The following is a 19,518-nucleotide window of genomic DNA, read 5'->3' on the forward strand; positions in this document are numbered from 1 at the left end:
TCAGACCGCCGTTCTCAAGCGACTCCTTCCACACATTCACTCGTTGTACCAGTCTCCCTCTATCCGCATCCGCCAGCGCGATATCGTCAGCGTACATAAGCATCTACGGGGGTTGCTCATGCGTGTCTCGGATAGAGCTTGAGACCTCGTCTAATATCACGCTGAACAGATAGGGACTGAGAACTGAGCCCTGGTGAACTCCGACTGTGACAGGGAAGGGTTTAGTGTCACCAACAGCAGTCCTAACCATGGAATCGGAATCGCGGTACATGTCTCGGATGATGTCAATATAAGCTTCTGGTACCCCTTTGGATCTCAGTGCCCACCAGATCATTACACGGGGGATACAGTCGAAGGCCTTCTGCATGTCAAGAAACATGAAATGCAGAGGCGTATTCTTCAATTTGTATTTCTCCATGATGACCCTTAGGGCAAAAACAGGATCCATGGTCCCAAGACCAGGCCGAAACCCATATTGACCCTCCGAGACAGCACTCTCCTGTCGGATCCGAGAGTCTATTTATTATACGCTCGAAGAGCTTCATGGTGTGGGACATGACCTTTATGCCCCGATAATCGCCACACTCCTGCACCGATCCCTTCCCTTTGAAGACTGGAGTGATAATACTCAGTCTCCATTGGTTAGGGATTTTACCGGTGAGGAGCACGCGATTAAAGAGGCCGGTAAGGATGCCCACACCACGGGGACCCATTGCCTTCCAGGCCTCGATGGGAACCCCATCGGCTCCGACAGCTTTCCGATTCTTCATGCGACGAAGAGCTAAGTGGACTTCTTCAGGCGTTACCGGTCGCACTAGTCCCTGATTCGGAGGGAGGACCGGTGGCTGCACCTCTCTGTGCTGCTGATTCAGCAGCTCGTGGAAATATGAGCGCCATCTCTCCTTCACCGCGTCGACCTCGCATATAAGGTTGCCATGAGGGTCTTTAATGCAGCGACACTTGGAAATATCTTGTGCCGCTAAGACCCTCGAACGTGCCAGCTTAAAGATAAGCTTCTGCCCCTCAGACGATTCCAACTTGTCATACAACGGCTGCAAGTGGTCCCGTCTGGCTCTGGCTACAGCTTTCTTAGCGGCACGTTTGGCATCCCTATATGCGTCGCGGTCTTCAGAAGATTCGGACGCTTGCCACGTTTTGAAGAGGGCTTTCTTCACCCTCACCTCCCTCTGGACTGTGTCGTTCCACCACCAAGTTTCTTTGTCACATTTGCGACCACCCTTGGACAAGCCCAGCATCGCTTTCGCCGCCTCAGATATGGCAGCCTGAATGTTGTCCCAGTGGTTCTGGACTAGATCACCTTCAGTGTCGTTACATTTATCGCTGATCGCTGAGATGAACTCCTGGGTCGTGGTACTATCAAGCCGCCACCATTTGATTTGGCGTCGGCAGCGCTCAGCGGGCTTGTCGGCCGGCTTTACGCAGAGATCCATGACAAGAGGACGGTGTTGCGCAGTGAGACTCTCACCTGGTATGACCTTGCAGTTGGCCACTTTGCTGATATGATGTCTCCTGGTGAGTAGGAAATCGATTTGGGTGGCGTGTCCGCCGCTTCTGTAGGTGATTAAATGCTCGAGGTTCTTTTTAAAGAACGTGTTCACGATGGCGAGATCGGCCGCCGCACACGTTGTGAGGATGTCTCCTCCCTCCGCGTTGCGACTGCCGTACCCGTAGCCACCGTGGACCCGCTCGAACCCTTCGCACGCCTCACCCACATGACCGTTCAGGTCGCCACCCAAGACGACTGCCTGCGACAAAGGAATGGCACTCAGCACTTCCCCGAGTTGATCCCAGAACCTCGCCCTGTCCGTGTCGCTGCAACCAGCCTGAGGTGCGTAGGCGCTTATCAAGTGGGTCACGACCCCTTCGATAAGCACCCTCACTACCATAAGCCGGTCCCTAAAGCGTTTCACTTCCAGGACGTGATCGTGAAACTCCTCGGAGAGCACCACGGCCACCCCGTTCACGCCCCCAGGAGCACCGGTGTAGATCAGCTTGTAGCCATTCCCAATGAGCCGGGATCTGCTGCCTTTCCACCGAGTCTCCTGCAGGAACGCCACGGCGACCCTCCGCCTGGAAAGCACGTCTGCTAGCTCCCTCGCGCGTCCAGTCAGCGTGCCAATGTTCCACGTGGCAAAGCGGAGCTTCCTGTGATGGGTAGGGGCTCGCCTCTTTAACCGTGCCCACCCTTGACACGGTAGCCCTAGTCTACTTGCCACAGAAGTCGGGCGAGGCTCCTGCGCGCCGTTTTGCGGCGGCGCCCTATCCCTATGCCATATCCTTCTGTTGACTTCCATAAGTTGATGTGGCGGTGTTGGTTTTTACGGGAGCGACTGCCGTCTGACCTCCCAACCCCCGAAAGGGAAAACCCCTCGCTAGAGCCTCGTCCGTCTATCAGCAGGCGCACCACTTGCAGGTGAGGTTAGCTTGGGCTCCAAGATGTAGGTGAAGCCCCCAAAACACCCAAAACGTCTTCAAACATTTTATTTACACATATATGGGTTTTATTACATTGATATTGTTTACCTAACGTTAAAGCAAGTCATAGTTAATAATAAGATTTAAAAGAAACATTGCATTCTGCGAACATGCCATGGATACATACATACATACATATTCAATTAACTATAACAAACTCTAGGTCCTCCGCAAAAGAAGCCGGTTTTCTACACAGGATGGCTGCGAGAAACCTTTGAAATTCAAAAACACCCTATTAATTTCAACAGAGAACATGGTTTCTTCGTGCCATAAGTTTGGGATCCAGTATTTTCTAAAATGTAAAAAATTCCAAGGTATCTAAGATTACAATACTACTTATTAATATGTTTTATTTTATTTCTAATAATTTTAATTTAATAAAAAATAGAGCAAAAATTGCAATGTTCTTTGGTACATTATAAAATTAAGTATTTAAATTTTTTCTTTTGTAACTATAAGGTTTATGTTTTAATATATTTATTTCTCGTAAAAATACAAATTCACTTTAGTGTTGGGTAGGACATGAAATTAAAAAGATTTTGAGGGAGTACCTCATTTGAAAAAATGAGGCGGTACAATGTCCTACTTCAAATGAGTTGAGGTAGTGGTAAGAATGTTTACACCTACGGAAATTACTTAACAGACAGAATATTAAGCACATTTTCACAGCTTGATGGTATCAATCAATTGGATAACTTAGGTGTTATTATATAGTATAAGTAAATTCTAATTTTATAGTACTATGGTAGTAGGATCATATGATGTAAAATCAGATAAAAAGCGACCAGTGAAGAACCAATCATTGTTGCATTTCTTGAATTCGAAGCAGTGTGACATGAGGCTATAACATGAGGTGAGGTGTGAGGTGAGGTGTGAGGTGGGACATTTTTATGACATGAGTTGTTGTGACAAACTAACAAAGCGAGTAGTACAAATGAATTGCCTCGTGTATGAGTTACTCAACACTAATTCACTTAGCGAGAAATACAAGTATCATAACATTCATACAGAGAGTACGTGTTGACAAAATATTGAAATGAAGATACACAAATAAAATTTGGTGTACTAGTAAATAAGAAAAAAACAAAAATAAGGCCCTAATCAAGTATTGCATATATCAATTGCCATGGTGAAACTTCAATAGCAATTACAAATAGAAATAAAAACATCAAAACTGTGAGAAATTCCTTTTAATGTGGTTTGGTGGGGTTTTAATTTTAATTTCCTTTTGAATAATTGGGATGACTGGATTTCCTTAACACCTTTCGGTAATTTATTATATATGTTTTTCTTTCATACATTATGTTTTTCTTTCCATAATTCGTTCGCGGTATTTGCAAATATATGTCATTATCCGCCTGGGGGCCTACTATGAGCTCTTAGAGCAATCCTGTTTAAAAGTGTGTTCCCGTAAGTTGGATTGCCTGTCAAATTCGAACTATGACCTCACAAAAACAATTCACTTTCCAAGCAGTTTACGTTCCTCATTCGAAATCCGTTCACCTTTTTTTTCATAGCAAAATCGTATCATGACGTGCCATTTGCCATACAAACGGCGGTCTCATCAATCAAAATAAGCAATTCAAAGAAAGTTACTCCGTGAGTAACATTTTTTTAAATTTTGTTACATTTATAAGATTTTTTTTCCAATCTTTATAGTATTGTTATTGGCATGAATGAATTATAGCAATTTTTAAATGGAATTTTAATCATATTAATAATTTTAATAACTGGGCGAAAATCGTAAAATAACTTTTAAATAATGTCAAATTGGACTTCATTCCAATCAATGAAAATGTACGAATACGAGATACGTTCCAATTATCTTATCAAATTAAAAACCCGCCTTATTCATTTCAATGATAATGACTAGATATTACATGTAGTACGACAAATTGTGAAGTATGATTGAAAAGTAGTTGATATTACAAAACAACGTAATAAGTAATAATAAAAAAATATAATTATTCTCCTTTTGAACACAATCGGTTAATAGTGCTTGAAAGCTCCCCGGATATTACATCTGTCTATTTCTTTCATATGATTTAGTATGTATTTCCATCTCGCTCTTGTTAGATGTCAGCTAGCTAGCCAGGGACAATAATTAACGTTTAAAGAGTAAAGCTCATCGTCCTGGCATGCCATTCCCGTTCAACTTTGTGTAGGTCATGCATCGAGTATATAACCAGGAATAGAGATGAAATATCATTTAATTTGTTTGAAAACTATTCTGCCATATCATTGCTGTGACAACTGTGCTCCGATTGGTCGGCCCGAATTTGAAACAATTGACGGGTGTCGTCAATGGGTGTCGTCAACTGTTTTACTTCAAATCGACCAGGTAACTTGACCTTTGTTATAATGGACGAAAATTGCAAAATTACATATTTAATATTTAATTACCAATGAAATGTGATTCCGTTTGTTTGAGATATCTTTAGACGTACACATTTCAACAATCGAATCTTGTTCAAGTGGGTGTATATTCTGTACCGCTCCGTTTTAAAATTGTTAAACCTTGTTTAAAATCGTTTGTTTGTAGTGAAATTTATGTCCACAGTTGCGTAACAGTATTTTGCATCTAACTACATAGTTCAAAACAGTGGCAAGTTACTAGTTTCAGTATAATTACGAAATCCATTTCAAAAATAAAAACAACGGTTGGTGTTATTGTGAGTATTCGACACGAACGCGTAAGCGACGCGGATTTCACGGCGCTTAGGCCCTTTCGCGCGCGACGGCCGCTTATTGTCGCTGTATCGAACGATATAGGCGCTCGGCGCCCGGCATTCCTACCTACAATGGCACTGAATTATGGAAAATGTGCGGGATGTTTGAATATTTTACAAAACAGAGAATTCTTGACTTGTGCTGCTTGCAAAAAGAGTTTTGACATTCATTGTGCCAAGGTCTCTCCTAAACGCTTCCACAGTTTTTACTCAGCCGGCTCAGATCGAAAAAATAATTGGCATTGCTCTCCTGATTGTACTAACAAAGGGTCGCAGTCTGCTTCGACTACAAACATGGTAAATTCTAAAACTTCCAAGCGTGACTCCTCTATTGCATCACCAGTTCCTGCTTCCAGTGATAATATTAATAGCGATAATTCTAACATTACATTAAGAAAAATACAGAAACAAAACTCGCAATCTGATAAATCCGATGATGAATCGCCAATAATATCCCGAGGCGTGACTTGTACCAAAAGTTCCAGCTTTTTAGTTTCTGAGGATCAACTTAGGAACATTGTCAACGATGAATTAAAGAAAACCATAAAACAACACGTGACAGCTGAACTCAAAAACATCACTGAGCAGTTCAGCGGGCTGAAGCTGTCGATGGATTTCTTCAACACGCAGTTTGAGGACATGAAAACCAAACTTGAAGAAAAAAACGCTGTGATATGTGACCTACAAGCTGACAACGAGAAATTGAAATGCACTGTGAAAGAATTAGGCAACCGCCTTAACCTAGTCGAACAAAACATGAGAGAAAATAACATAGAACTGAACGGTATAACAGAGCATAAAGAAGAAAACATGATTAACATTATTGCTCAAATGGTGAAAATCATTGGCGACCCAATAGCACCTGAAGACATTTTGCATGCAACACGAGTAGCAAAATTGGTTAAGGACAACAATCGACCACGCACGGTTGTGGCGAAATTGCGAACACCGCGTCATCGTGACGCTGTTCTTGCTGCAGTTGCTAAATTCAATAAGAACAACCAACAAGACAAGCTAAGTACAAAACACCTTGGTTTAGGAGGGCCACGAAACCCCGTTTTTGTAGCCGAACATCTATCTCCCCAAAATAAAGCATTACATGCGGCAACTCGCAACAGAGCCAAGGAACTAAAATATAAATTTACGTGGATACGCAATGGCCGCATTTTCGTGCGCAAAGATGAATTCAGTGAATCAATGTTAATCAAACATATGGACAGTCTAAATTTGCTTAAATAGATTAAGTGTATTGATATAACTCAAAAACGTTGTGGCCATATAGTTTTTAAATTCGATTTCATATATTATCAGAATGTCCGGGGTATCCGGACAAAAACACAAGATGTACTTAAAAATATTCTTTGTACCGATTATAAAATAATTGTTTTTACAGAAACATGGTTAAATAATAGCATTCTTGATAGTGAATTTATAGACCAACGTTATGTAGTATATCGCAGAGACCGTATTTGTTCTAAGAACACAAAGATGGATGGCGGTGGCGTTATGATAGCCATATCGCGTGACATACCTTCAACCCGAGTTAAACAATGGGAAAGTACGTGTGAAGACCTCTGGGTAAATGTTAAACTGAATTTAAATGGAAAGCACCAAACAATTTCAATTTGCGCAGTCTACCTGCCGCCGCCACCCAAACTTGAACTTCAACAACAGTTCTTGGATAATGTTGACACAATTTTAAACCAAACTGAAAATATCATTATACTAGGGGATTTCAATTTGAACTTCATCGATTGGTGCCCTGACAGTGCAGGAGCACACATGTTGGCATCAAATTATAATAGGAATTTAGGCTACTCACTAATTGATTTTATATCACTTAATAATCTGTATCAAATTAACGGAATTTCCAATGCCAACGATAGGATTTTGGACCTTGTTTTAGCGAATTTTAATGGTGGATGTGTATCTGAGAGTTTATTTCCAATTAGTAAATTAGATCCATATCATCCTGGTATAATATGCTCACTACCTATTAACATTTCATCTGCAAATAAATTGTCTGTAAAGTGCCGCACTGATTATAACTTTTATAAAGCTGATTACAATAATATTAATTTGAAATTAAGAGAGATTGACTGGTCAGACTTACTACATAAATTTGATGATGTTAACAGTATGATATCAGCTTTTTACAATACCCTTTATAGGATAATCAATGAATTCGTTCCTAAACGTAAAGCATGCTCCGCTAAATATCCAGCCTGGTTTAACAGGAATTTGATAAAATTAATTAAAGAGAAAGATAAACTTCGCAAACTATTTCTGAAATATCAAAATCCGATAGATAAACTTGAATTCGAATTACTGAGAGAACGATGCCATAGACTTTACGACAAGTGTTATAGTACATATATTCAGAATACGGAAAGTAACATCAAAAAGTGTCCAAAATTGTTCTGGAAATATATCAAAAGTAATCGTCGGAATCTGTCATCTATTCCTGCTTCTATGAAAATGGGCGACAAAAATGCTTCGAATAACTCGCAGATAGCTGATCTCTTTGCTGAACATTTTTCTTCAGTATATACAACAAACAATATCCCTGTTGATCGAAATTTGACTGAAAATATACAAAACCTACCTTTTGACACAATTAATGCAGCAGTAGTAAGTGAATCGCAAATTTTAAAAAGTATTAAAAGAATTGACACTCAGAAGGGAGCTGGGCCTGATAATATACCACCACTCTTTGTCAAACGCTGCAGTAATGTCCTCACTTTGCCTTTATGTATTATTTTCAATTTTTCATTAAAAACAGGTCAATTCCCAGAAGAGTGGAAGAGAGCTAGAATCGTACCTATATTAAAAAAGGGCGATGAATCAGATGTTAAAAATTATAGACCCATTTCTATCTTATCCTGTTTTGCAAAGTTATTCGAGAAGCTTATATACCCTGTGGTATACAGTCACATCAATTCCTCGCTATCCGATTTTCAGCATGGTTTTAGAAGAGGTCGGTCTGTAGATAGTAATTTAGTTTCCTTTATATCTGAAATAGCTACTGAGCTCGACAGGGGATCACAAATTGATGTTGTTTATACAGATATGTCTAGGGCGTTTGACAAAGTAAACCATCTCATCTTACTATCGAAACTAAAAGCGTATGGCTTTGGGAATGTTTTATTAAACTGGTTTAAATCTTACCTTAATAATAGACCACAAATCGTTGTTGTCAATGGATCTCAATCTCAAATCTACCACGCTAAAAGTGGCATTCCTCAAGGTTCTCATTTAGGTCCCCTTCTATTTCTAATTTTTATTAACGACATAGTCTCACATGTAAAGCATAGTAAAATCTCACTTTTCGCAGATGACTTTAAAATTTACAAACCAATCTACGACCCAACCGACGTTATGATTCTCCAAAACGACCTAAATAAAATAACACAATGGTGTTTATCCAATGACATGGTCCTCAATCCTAGTAAATGTCAATACATATCGTTCACGAAAAAATTAAAACCAGTCGCATCTTCATATCGGTTGAATGGTGAACTATTGACTAAGGTCAATGAAGTTCGTGATTTAGGAGTCACCATAGACAATAAACTTAAATTTAATGTACATATTGATAAAATTATTAATAAGGCAGCAAGAACGTTGGGATGTATTAAACGAAACACACGAAATTTCAATCAACTCAATACGAAACTCATACTTTACAACAGTCTAGTTCGCTCTCAACTTGAATTTGCCTCCACAGTGTGGAATCCAATGTACGCTGACCCGTCTCAACGCATAGAAAACGTTCAACGTGCCTTTACAAGGCATATAGCTTTTATTTCACCCAACATATCGCATAGACGTCCTTATGACCAAAGAATGGAATTTTTTAAAATGTCTACATTACGAAATCGACGCGTTATAGCCGACTTGTCTTTTCTACATAAATTAGTAAATGGTGAAATATCATACTCTGCTATACTCGAAAACGTAAAGCTCTCAGTACCATACAAATATCCAAGATCTCGTTTATCTAAACTTTTTAATGTTTCCCCATGCCGAACTAATTTAGGTTTCCATCATCCACTTTCCAGAATGTCTTCCCATTACAACCGTTTGTCTGCAGAACAACCAGAGCTGGATATTTTCAACGACCCCCTAAAAATGTTTAAAGCAAAAATAGCTGACAGTACTTCAAAGCCGCATTTTAATTTGTAACACCATATTCGTTAATCTGTATGTGTTTAAAGTTTTTTAATGTTTATTTTTGTTTTGTTTTAAAGAAAGTAACGATGTTTTGTTTTTTATATAATTTATAGTAAGTTCAATTAACATGTATACCCATTTATAGTTATGAACAAATTAAATCCTACAAAGTTGTGTATACCAGTAATAGGCATATGTATAAGAACAATTCCTCTTACCATAAACTTTTTGTACAAAACTATATTTATGCTGTTGGTATACCTTTATAAATAAATAAATAAATAAATAAATACACACAGGTCAGTAGTTGGCCTGTCTATATTTCAGTGCAAACGGGAGTTGATATTTATAAGAGCTGTATCGCTAATGTGTTACCACGAATATATGGCCCTTATTTCGTCTCTATTTCTGGTTAATACTCGATGAGGTCATGATACGAATTTAAGCAGTTCAGTTTTACTACGTCAAGTGAATTGCATGGAACTTGGCTGATTGCTTATAAGCTCATAGTAGGTCCCCTGAACATAGTTCAGGACAGGGTGCATTGCATTTATTTTACATACTTGGTTGTTGCCTTTACTATTCAGTCAGCCGTGAGCTTACAACCTGTACAGGACCCGACACATTGGTTCTTTTAAAAAACAAAAATAGGTTCATCTTTCAATGTGTAGCAATCGCGAAAACCTAAGAACTCGATATCAGTATAAAAAGCGAGTAGTAAGTTGTAACACCCTATAAGCCCTCCCAGACATTTCAGTTTCTGGCAAAGTAATCGTAAATTTAAATTTTAACCCTTTATTCATTGCAATATTCTTATAACCGACTTTACATCAATATTTACTCATTGTGTGATAAAAAATAAACAGATTGAAGGATAAAAAGGGTTTAGGGTTTTAAAGGTAGGGTAGGGTCAGGGGTTATTGCGCAGAGCTAGGGATGTAGGGGGAGTTTAAAGGGTAATTTATTATTAACCTGAAATCTCGTAACACAGCATTCCTATCATTAACATTAGAAAACAGCAGAATTTTTTTATAGTTCTCGTATAAAACGATGGTCACTTGATGCAGATGCATGAAATTAGTGTGTAATCTTGGTGGGTGGAACAAATTACGAGAGTCCTGTACGTAGTAGCACGTTTTGTATGTGAGCACGTCGGCCGCGCGCCGTGTATGGATGCACATATTGACATAATCTCGCTGTGCGCTCGAGTTGTATAGCGTGATTCACCGCATGCGCCATTTATAATTTATTAAGCGTTCGCTCGGTTTAAAAAAAATGGCATGTCTATTGTTCTGTTTATGGTTGTTTAAACAAGAGTGCTTCAAATTTAGAATTACGCGAAGTTCATTTCTATTTCATAATCATACTCCTATAATCTAGATACCAATCCTCGACAGTGGTATAAAAATTTATAAGTACCTTTATTTTTTTAAATTATATTTACAATCTTTAGGTGCTACTAAAATTTTCTTTTTTTATCGATGGCATACACTATAATGCTTGCTATCGTGTTGAAAGGATTTGTCAATCGACATAAGGCACTCGCCGATTGTTGCCCAGTCGGGTTAGCACGACAAGGCGCGTCAAGTGCGATAGCGACATAAAGCGAGAGATACTCTATGCGAGAATAGCAATATCGCGCGCCCTGTCGTGTTAGCCCAGAGTGCACCAGACTCACAGAAAGGTAATTATGAATTATGAAGTACACACGCGCAACTAAAATAATAATGTGACAATCCTACGCTCCAATGACGGGAGGAGTTGCCGTACTTCGCTTTTTATACTGTGCCTATACTCTACTTATGTATATACCTGTGTACAGAGTACTAAAAAACCGACCTCTAAAATTCGTGGAGCTTAGCAAATAGTACATCTACTTGCCAAGTTTTATTGAAATCGGTTAACATTGTGAACGCTGGAAGTGGAGGTCCCGGGTTCGATTACCGATAGGACCAATTTGGGAAATTAACTTTTAAATTGGTTCTGGCCTAAGTGTTCTGGGAAATGCCCCAGAATTCCGTTGTTCTGGTATTTATAGTACAGAGAAATCCCTAGTTTGAGACCAGGCATTTGGTAAGGCGCGTATTGTATTATATTTGACGGCCTCCGTGGTCGAGTGGCTTGCATACCGGTTTTTGTGGTGTCACTGTCTCTGAGGTCCCGGTTTCGATTCCCGGCCGGACTAGCGTAGAAAAACTAACTTTTCTGTGTTGTCTCGGGTATAGGTATTTGAGGTACCGTGTCGTAGTTTTCGGCTTTTTTTACACTCATAGCCCCGCACTAGAGAGAAACCCTGTATCGCGGGTGCCATGGACACATACACTGACAACCATAAATTACACCCAAACTCTAGAGAAATAAATGTAATCCCAACAAATATTTCTCCCGGCCCGAGAATGGAACCCGTGACCTCTTGCGTGGTAGTCCAGTATGGTAACCGTTCGGTCACGGAGGCTGTTGTTGTTTTTTTCATAACACAAGTGCTTTAGCTACTTAATTTGAAATGAGAGCGACGTGTGTGATGTTGTCTAATATTTATTTATTTATTTATGTTATATTACTTGAATCTACTCTATTAACGAGGTCATTCAAAGAATTATGATTAATAAAAATATAACAAAAATAGTAACAACTAATACAGGGAACAAATCAGAGAAAAGTTCGTAACACAAATAATTGATTCGGCGCTCCATCGTGAGGGAAGTCTCAGTTCTATTTAAGTTTCCTAAACGGAAATGAAAGGAAATCAGAGTCCACGCCTGCGAAGCCTTTATCGAAACTTGTCGCAGTATTTTACTTCAAGAAAATGGCGTTATAAGCTTTTATGCACTTTCGGATAAAGATCTAGTGCTTTACTACTTTGTAATAGAACATCTTATTAGGTAGGAAATGAAACTATTTTTCCGGATTTAAACCGCGTATATTTATTTTTCAAACAAACCAACGTTTCGGGCGCTTTACAGGTCCAATGGTCACGGTTGACTGAGGTGGCAAAGCTTCGAGTATATAACCAGAAATAGAGACGAAATTTCATTTCATTTGTTTGAAAACTATTCTGCCATATCATCACAACTGCGCTTCAATTGGCCAGCCTGAATTTGAAACAATTGACAGTGGCGTCAATGGGTATCGTCAATTGTTTTGTATTTGTATGCTTTCCTTATTTTAGGGGCTCGCTTCGGGACTATTGGCTTGTCTGCGTTTATTACTATCCATCACGAGCACTGAACATCAACTTATTCTAGGTCATAAATGTAGAAGTTAAAAAAAATACGGTAGCAATCAAATGAAATCCAATCGTTGTTGTTTTAAAGAAACGTTGTGCAGACAGGTTATCAATTTTTGGTAAATTACATACCGTCCATTTTAGTACGAATTTAGTATGAAAAAACTTTGAGATAAAAAAAAATTTGGTTTATTTTTCTACATTTTTCCTTTTAACTCTATATGCCAAGGCATATTCTAGCTTTTTGAACTCATCAAAAAATATTTTTTGTCAAGCTGGAAAATCTGTTTTAGCTATCACTTTCTCATTTGATGCAAATCGGTAAAAACTCAGATAAAAAAGTCAAATAGGGCCAAATCTGGTGAACATGTGCGATGTGGCAATAGTTCGCATCATAATTCGACAATTTTTGATGTTCTGATTGCAGATGAGAAACGGAATACTCGAAATTCCGTTTTCTTCACCTTCAAACATTGACTTCAAACAATATAATCGACCTCACTAACTTTTAAGCTCTAATTTAAAAAAGTAACGTCAGTTAATAAAGAGTTCTAAATTAAGAAATAAAAATAAATTCAGAAAAAAGTTTTTATTTAACCTCAAAGTCACGTATTTATCAAACCGCACTCGTAAATATACAGTTCGATTTAGAATATATGTCTGCTTTGATGTTGATAATTTATTTTCGTCAAAAATTGTAATGTTCAGTCCATTAGTACCTTTCTGAGATCATTGAAGAGCACACTTGACCCTTTGCCTAACTAATTAAGCGTGATTCTGTAGATTTTCAGAAAAAAAAAAAATTTCTTATTTTCTATAAAACCAACTCTAATTTACAAAAGAAACGTATATTATGGAATTAAACATAGGGTACGCTATTGATCGATAATACGCCTTATTGTTACTAAATCCGTAGACCCGCACAACACTTCAATTTTGGAAAAGTAACAGTGATAATACCATTCTGATGCAGTGAGGGTGTGAGCTTATTATCCTGTCACATACACTTGTTATGTGCAATAGTGATGTTTTCAACAGTTATTTACTGAAGTATCGATAGTATTATAATAATCATTACCTTATTTTATCGACTACGGATTTCAATATGGGGGTTAAGCAGCTCTCGTCCGTAGGCTGTACCCTCGAGCCTCTACACGTGACTCCTGGTGTGGTGCCAAATAAGCTATAAATTTTGGTGGTAGAATTGATTGTGGCTGGTTACCACTCTCTAGACGAAGCCTATCCGCTAAACAGCTATGGCTGTGTTCCGGCTTGACGCCCAGAGTAGCCGCTCTGGAGTGAAGAGTTTGTACACGTGCACTGTACTGATTTGGTTCATCTCGGGGCTCCCTTGTTGTTACGCTGGGAACCTAGACACGGAGGGTATCGGGATCCGAAGCACGGTGCTCCGCTGGCCAACTGCAGGTAGTAGGGGGCCCAATTAGCTGATTAGCCGCCAGTGAAAGGCTGCCCCGCCAACTCGTGAAAAATGCCCATCGTGCCGGGGGGCTCGGGCGTCCCCGCGTGCGCCAGTCTTGTTTCCCATCGGCGTACCATATTGGGTATACGCCGCATGACTTTCAGTGTAGTGTTTCGTACAACTGCCTTCACTCTCCCCATTCACTCTACCCCTAATATGAAAAGGTCAAGGAAATTGAGGAAGGCTAAACAGCGGATGCACGTCCTTTCACTTAAAGTGCACCTCTCAAACATCCGAGGTCTGCACTCCAATCTCTCGTCTGTCCACCACCATCTTGAGACTGAAGGGCCTCATATGCTCTTCCTCACGGAGACCCAAATTAGATGTCTTTCCGACACGACGTATCTGCATTACCCAGGTTACATTCTGGAGCACAAATTTAAACAGCGCGCTGGTACCTGCGTTTACGCTCGTGATGACATCTGTTCTAAACGTCTCCGTGACCTCGAAGACCCTGATCTCTCTGTAATGTGGGTTCTGGTTGACACTGGACTGGAACAAATTGTCTTCGCCAATGTGTACGGGTCGCATACTGGAGATCCGGCGACGACTAGGCTATTCAACTATCTCTGCAGCTCGGCGGAAACAGTCCAACAACGGTATCCCAAAGCGCAACTTGACTTTTTGGGGGACTTTAATGCCTATCACCAGGAATGGTTGTTCTCATACCAAAAACCCAACCACGCTGCCAATTGCCTGGATCTTCTGTTGACAACCGATCCAGATCGCTATCTAGTATCGGTCTTGTCCGTACTAGGGACATTCGATCACTGTCTGGTAAAATCTGTGTCTGACTACTCCTCACCCGATCTCAGTACGAAAGGTATTAAGAGGATGTGGCGATACAAGTCAGCAGATTGGGATGCGATGCGGCATTTCTTTGCATCTTATCCCTGGCGGCAGCAGTGCTTCTCTTCTGACGTTCCGACGTGCTGCGCGTCAGCCGTCTCTGAGATGATTATTCGGGCTATGGAATTCTTCATTACGTATTTCGAAGTCTCCTCCACCGGCAAAGCTCGCCCTTGGTTTAACGCTGAGTGTGATTTTGCGGAAACGCTAAAGCAATCTGCGTACCAGGTTTGGGCTGATGCTCGAGATCGCAAAGCACCGGAAACCTTCCGTCTGAAGAAAGCCTATAATAAAGCCGCTAGATTCTGCAAAAAAGCGATACAGAAATACATATTAGTCGTATTGGGGCCAGGTTAGCTTCATACCATCAGGGAGTAAAGCATTCTGGTCTCTCGCTAAATAGGTCGAAGCGAATTTCTGCAGATCATCCCTTTCGCCTTCAGAGCTGACGGATCGCTGGCTCACACCCCTGAAGAGAAAACAAATCTTTTTGTGTCTCTTTTTGCATCCAACTCCCGTCTTGACACTACTTTGCAAACACCACCTACACTACCTCGCTGTGACTCAGAAATGCCCGAGATCATTATCTGTCGAAAAAAGGTGTTGAAAACTTTACGTAAATTAGACATCAACAAAGCCAGTGGCCCTGACGGAATCCCAGCGATTGCCCTGCGGAACTGTGCACACGTGCGCCGTGGTCGATCTACTAGGGATCTTCTTGCGTATGCTACAAATTTATGGGACGAGGCTGTCGAGAAACGCAGTGAATCGCTTGCCGTGTCTCTCGACATATCAAAGGCCTTTGATACGGTTTGGCATGATAGTCTGTAAAACAAGCTTCCAGCTTACGGAAATCCTGTTGGCTATTGCACATGGATAGGTAATTTTCTGAAGGATAGGTAAATCCGTGTGGTTGTAGATGGTTACTCGTATGCTCCTCATGGTATAAATGCCGGTGTACCTCATATACCTGTCCTCTCCGCCACTCTACTATTGCTGCATATCAACGACCTGCTGTTGATGCCCGGTATTTTTGGGTACACAGACGATAGCACAATGGTAGAGAGTTATGTGGCAGACGCCCGAGATAACAGCGAAGAGATCCGGTGCAAACGAGGGGCGATAGTCACCCGGTTGAACCTGAGCCTGAAAGCGGCTTCCGACTGGGGAGATGCGAACAGGGCTAGGTTTAATGCGGCTAAAACACAGGCGTGTCTTTTCACATCAAAACGACTCCTCCTCCTCCTACTCCGACTTTCCGAGACGTATCCGTGTCGGTAAGGGACCACCTTAAGCTACTTGGTCTGGACTTATCACACAACCTCAACCTTGGGCGATACATCGAGTGCTTGGCAAAAACTGCTGCCAGAAAACTAGGCATACTATACAAGGTCAGGCAGTACTTCACACCTGAACAGCTTTTAAATCTGTATAAAACATAAGTTCGATCGTGTATGGAGTACTGCTGCCACCTTTGGGACCGCTGTGCCCATTACCAGTTAGCTGCCCTGGACTCGGTGGAGCGAAAAGCAAAGAGACTTATTAACAACAATTCTCTTGTGGAGTTACAGCTACAATATCTCGACCATCGCAGAAAAGTAGCCTGCTTGTCGGTTTTCTATCGGATACATTTCAAGGAGTGTGCGCAGAAAATTTTCGATTTAGTTACACCCTCACCGTTCCTCTCTCAGTCGACTAGAAGGTCCGGAGCACTCCATTCTTATGTCCTTAATATTCCACCTATTCGCGTTAAGCGCTTTGCTTCCTCCTTTCTGATGCGTACGGTAAAGGAATGGAATGCTCTACATCTGTATTTCCCGAAAAGCACAATTCGGTGCTATTCAAGGCTAGAGTGAATAGACATTTTTTAGGCAAAACGCGTCCCATCGTCGGTCACATCGTCACTTAACATCAGGTGAGATGGCTGGATGGTGAGATGGCATCAGGTAAGGTGGCCAAGCATTTGTCTATTATAAATTAAAAAATATATATATTACACATTTATATCTTTACTACACCATTACAAAAATATTGATCGTTTTGACGTTAAACACGACATTTTTATTGCTTTTCCAAATCTCTTAACGTGTTCCAAACCCTATTGAAATTAGTTGTTTCGTGTATCGATTTTTTTCTATGTGTTAATATTTTTATCGACATTTCTGGCAACACTAAATAATATACTTCATGTCGAATACAGAACATTTTGCTTATTGGAAAGTGTACTTGTAACACGGTGGGGATTTTGAACAATTTCAATGTGACAATATAACAGTTACCAAAATGAGATAAGTATGGGGAATTATTGCAATCAGTGAATGCTTTGGATTGACAGGATAATTTGGTACTTAGGGTCAGTTATAATAGAAAACATGACTATTAAGATTAATGGAATTTAATGTATGTAGTTTGATAGATTTCAAGTATTTATTTCGGCCATATTTTTTTTGTCACAATCTAAAAGTATTTGCAGATCAGAAAACATTTGCAACAAAAAACATAAATTAATTTTCTGTAACATAACATTTACGCGGAAAAATATGATGTCTAAAAGAAAATAAAACTCACAATAATAAATGTAGCTGTCTTTTTGACTATATTCCAATTTTCACGCATCTATTTATTTTCACAGTTGACACTTTTTGCGTTATTTCGGCGTGCAAGTTTTTGATCCCTTGCGACTTTTCAGGCCCTCTTTTGACGGGTAACATATGGAATTTCGTTGTGCCCTTACGTCTCAAGCGTGATTCTAGTAAAGGAAGGGGTACGTAATAGGCATTTTCAAGTTTATCGCTAAAAAATTGTTCATTGGAACTGCGAGATATGAAGGTATAAGGAATTTAGATCTTTAAATTTTAATTTTAATTTTTAGGTCGTAAAAAATTTTTTTTACGAACAGAACACTATCGAACAGACGTGTACATAAATTCTAATATACGTGGTGCTAAAAAATTAGTTGCGGCTACTTTTGGAGCCAATTACTTATTTGTGATTATAATAACTTTGAAATTAAAATATCCTAATAAGAATTTTAAGAAAACAAGTTAAAGACTAAGGTCACAAATTTGCAACGCTGGTGGTGCGTTCAGCGTGACATTCAACGTTTGTGCGTACATTATGTCTTTTGTTGGATGTATCCAACACAAGACACACGTTTGCGTGCAATGTACTGAACACCTTAGTGAAAGCATCACCATTCCAAAATCGCGGCCTCTTGTTGATAACAATACTACACATTCACTAAAACCTCTTCATTGTTATCTTCCGGGGTACACTTTCTTTTTATATACGGCAAACGCACTCTGGGCAATAATCGGCGAGTACCTTATGGCAATTGGCAAACCCTTTCATCTCGATGGTAAGTATGTCCCACTGTTCAGTACCAGAGTCGACTCTGAGAGTAGTCTCGGTTAGCATAGAGAGTTTTGCACAAAGTAAATAAGAAATTCTGACTTCTGCTGCATGTTGCATTGCGATGTCCTTTTTTTAATAATAACGCACGCACTCAACGTAGCCCCGCACTAGGGAAACCCTGGGTCGCGGCTGCCATAGGCATATACAGACAACTACAAATTACACCGTTTGGGTCACGAGGTCACGAGAGAAACAAATGTAGGCCATGCAAATATTTCTCCTGGCCCGGGAATTGAACCTGGAACCTCTGCGTGGCAGTCCGGCATGGTAACCGTTCGGCCACAGAGGCAGTTAAAAAGTCAGAGCCACCTCACATCGTGTCCTGCATATCCTAACACCATTACGCTTGAGGATTTCATGGCGGCTACTAATGACGCGGTCGGCGTAGCTGAGTTCCTGGGTCACAATAGTATAATGTATGCCATTGATACAATAAGAAGAATCTTGTCTTTTCAAACTTTTTAACTATCACTGGCCACTTCTAAAATAAAAAAGAATGAGAATGTATTTGTTTTTAAATGCACAAAATGATTATCATTGGAATTCTGTCGAACTACATTTTTGTCCGAAATGAAATCTCTAGAATTTCTTGCTCGACGTTTTCAAGTGTAAAATTTTACCTATGGAATAAATGATCATTTAATTTTAACTTTGTAGTAAAGTTTCAAAATAGCAAAAGTGTTTTTGAATTGATCCTTTTAGCAGACCCGTTGTTGACTTTAGAATTATCCGTTCCTAATAATTAGCACCTTATATTCGAATTAGGCACCCTTTTGTTGCCATTAAACATCTCATTTCGTATTTTTATACACCATAACGCGTTTTCATTAAATGACTACATTAAACATTTTATACGGCTTTAATATCTATACTTCGTGGCCAAATTTACTCTCCTGAAATGGTTTTTCAGTTTATTACGCTGTTTGTGCTTTAAATATTTTTACGAGTACGGAACCACAATCTTCTTACTGTTTCGTACGTAACTGGGGACCTACTCTCGAAACACGAATTCCAGAAAGTATTCCCACTATGGATGACCTATAGACTTGAGATTCGTTTTCTAGAAATAAGAATACATGTCAGCACGATTTGATAGTTTTGAAAGGGCCCGTCTTTTCGTTAACGGACTTCGAGAGTAGCCCGTAGGTTAT

The 19,518-nt window shown here is 39.9% G+C and overlaps 1 pseudogene; it reads right to left on the reverse strand.

Annotated features, from left to right (window-relative positions):
• Window positions 1-343: 343 nt before the first annotated feature.
• LOC113229461 lies at window positions 344-1,757 on the reverse strand (annotated as a pseudogene).
• Between the last annotated feature and the right edge of the window lie 17,761 nt (window positions 1,758-19,518).

This window comes from Hyposmocoma kahamanoa, unplaced genomic scaffold, assembly GCF_003589595.1.
Source record: "Hyposmocoma kahamanoa isolate Upper Pololo Valley unplaced genomic scaffold, ASM358959v1 62, whole genome shotgun sequence".
Lineage (NCBI taxonomy): Eukaryota > Metazoa > Arthropoda > Insecta > Lepidoptera > Cosmopterigidae > Hyposmocoma > Hyposmocoma kahamanoa.